The sequence below is a fragment of the Macrobrachium nipponense genome, chromosome 39, assembly GCF_015104395.2.
Source record: "Macrobrachium nipponense isolate FS-2020 chromosome 39, ASM1510439v2, whole genome shotgun sequence".
Lineage (NCBI taxonomy): Eukaryota > Metazoa > Arthropoda > Malacostraca > Decapoda > Palaemonidae > Macrobrachium > Macrobrachium nipponense.
Window position 1 is genome coordinate 22,037,139 of NC_061099.1, and position 3,279 is coordinate 22,040,417.

Here is a 3,279-nt window from a genome sequence, read left to right on the forward strand (position 1 = left end):
ACAGAGGGGAGAGCTAAGAAGGAAACTGAAGGAATGATAACAGCGGCACAAGATCAGGCCCTTAAGAACCAGATAGTTCAAAGTACGATAGACGGAAATAACATCTCTCCCATATGTAGGAAGTGCAATACGAAAAATGAAACCATAAACCACATAGCAAGTGAATGCCCGGCACTTGCACAGAACCAGTACAAAAAGAGGCATGATTCAGTAGCAAAAGCCCTCCACTGGAGCCTGTGCAAGAAACATCAGCTACCTTGCAGTAATAAGTGGTACGAGCACCAACCTGAAGGAGTGATAGAAAACGATCAGGCAAAGATCCTCTGGGACTATGGTATCAGAACGGATAGGGTGATACGTGCAAACAGACCAGACGTGACGTTGATTGACAAAGTCAAGAAGAAAGTATCACTCATTGATGTCGCAATACCATGGGACACCAGTTTTAGAGAAAGAGAGGGAAAAAGGGATAAGTATCAGATCTGAAATAGAAATAAGAAGGATATGGGATATGCCAGTGGAATCGTACCCATAATCATAAGAGCACTAGGCACGATCCAAGATCCCTGAAAAGGAATCTAGAAAAAACTAGAGGCTGAAGTAGCTCCAGGACTCATGCAGAAGAGTGTGATCCTAGAAACGGCACACATAGTAAGAAAAGTGATGGACTCCTAAGGAGGCAGGATGCAACCTGGAACCCCACACTATACCACCCAGTCGAATTGGAGGACTGTGATAGAGCAAAAAAAAAAAAAAAATAAAAAAAAATAATAATAATAATATAATAATAATAATAATGATAATAATAATAAGAATAATAATAATATAATAATAATAATCTTTGGAAGCTTGAATCTCAAGCCGGTGGTGGCCATTTTTGTATATTGTTATAGATGCAGTTAGATTTTCTCTTCTTCTTCTTCTTCTTCAGATGAACCCTATTCATATGGAGGAAACCCAAGAAGGGACAATGACTCGAAATTGAAGCTACCAAGGAATGTGTTCCTTGAAAAGAAGCAAAGAAAACAACAGGAACTATAGCAAAAATAAAATAAAAAAAAAAGATCAGTTATCACATAAGAAAATTTAGTGAACAAAATAATAAACATATAAAAGTGTGAGTCATTTATGAAAATACAAGGTGAATACAGAAGTAGATGATTTAGAATACACACACACACACACACACACGTACACACACACAGACACACACACACACACAACACACACACAACACACACACACACACACATATATATATATATATATATATAATATACTATATATGAATTTTTCTCACATCATCGTGATTCATAGAAGAGATCAGTTAATGAGAATAGCGAAAAAAAATTATAAAAATAAACAAATAAATGCATAAAAGTGTAAGAAAAGTATTATAATACAAGGTGAATACATAAAGAAGAGATCAGTTATTAGAAAAGGAAAAAATAAGCGAAGAAATAAATAAATGAATAGATAAAAGGGTGAGTCAGTTATTAGAATAAAAGTTGAATTTTTTTATGGTAATAATACATTGCATCAACGCTTGAACTCTTGAAGTTCCAGCCGCACATCCTGAGGGAGACTCCTACACAGTCCAGCGCGTGAGGATTAAGAATTAAACTTTGTAACGAAATAAACACGCAACATATGGGGCCATAGACAGTACCTATGGGTGCCGCAAGGTTGCCATGGATTTTGTCTTAGCTAGACCATCTCAATGAACATAAAAAAAAAAAAAAAAAAAAAAAAAATTAATAAAAAAAAGGGGGGCGTCATCTGACCTCCTACTTACTCGGGGCGCGTGCTAAAATCTGTGGTCACATAGAGCGTTGTTTCACCAACGAAAATTAAAATAAATACTCTATATTTTACAAGAAATAAATTTTATTTACTCTTTAACTTACACATGACTTTTATTTTACATTTGCATTCAACAAAGAATTCCTAAATATTCTATCCTAAAATTCCAGTCTCTTTAACTCAACGCCAAACACCTTTTTCAGGCCTTTTTAAGTCTTTCTTAACACACCCCCTCGCCCACAACAACAACAAAGTCGTTTGTAGGCTTACTCCCCAAGTAACCAAAAAAGTATGCAGAGGTCTTCATAATTATTATTGTGTCAACTCATATAGTATATATATATATATATATATATATATATATATATGTAAGTATGTATGTATATATATATATATATATATATATATATATATATGTGTGTGTGTGTGTGTGTGTGTACTCATGCGATATGGTGGGGTGCCATGGTAATAATTAAATTGAGTTAGGTTCTCGTCTAAAAACGAAAAATGATGAACCACTGTATATTAATTCATGACCCTGCAAGCCGTTATTAATTAAACGACTTGGGGATATTTACACCCGCATGGTTCTGTTTACGTAAGCAATCTCGCGCTTCTTGAAACGAAGGAGGAACTCGGAATACGTCGCCGTCCAGAATACGAATGAAAGAACGAAATACAGAATTCACACCAAAGGCCAGGAAAGCGCTGGTGGAGCTACGAGAGGTCTTGAGCGCTGAAAGGAGAATCATCGAGAGCAGAGAGGCTTTACAGATTGACTTATAGATCTTAGACATAATGCCAAGCACTGGGGCAACTAAGACCATTCAGCGCTGAAACGGAAATTTGACAGTGAAAGGTTTGAAAGGCGTAACAGGAGGAAAACCTCGAAGCAGTTGCACTATGAATTATTAACAAAGGGTGGACAATAAGATGAAAAAAAATAATATTCACGGAGGTGCTGTAAAAGGAATGAAAGGGGTTACAGCTAGGGGTTCTTAGGAATGGACGCTGTATGCCTACAGTGGCACCGCGTGAGGTGCATTGATGGCACTGTCCCCCTATGGGGAGGCAGACTTTGAGAGTCGTATTTTAAACTTCGCTGATCGATGACCTGACCTGTTACCGTGACCTATGACCTTTGAAAAGCCGAAATTGTCTACCTTCAAAAACGAGTATGATAGTTTTAAAGACGACTTTTCAGAAGGCCTGACCTGACCTGTTACCTTGACCTAAGACCTCTGGAAGCAATTAAAGTCGTATATTAATTTAGCAGTCGAAAATGCATGTCTTCAATAATGAATATGATGATAAACTCATTATTCTAATACAGGATTTGCCGAAAGCCCACCTCACAAAATTTCATCCAATTTCTGTTCTTCAGAAATATCCCACAAACTTAAACACTAACACACACAAAAACACACACACACACATAAATCCGTCAAAAATCAAAACACATTTCTCCCTCCCAGC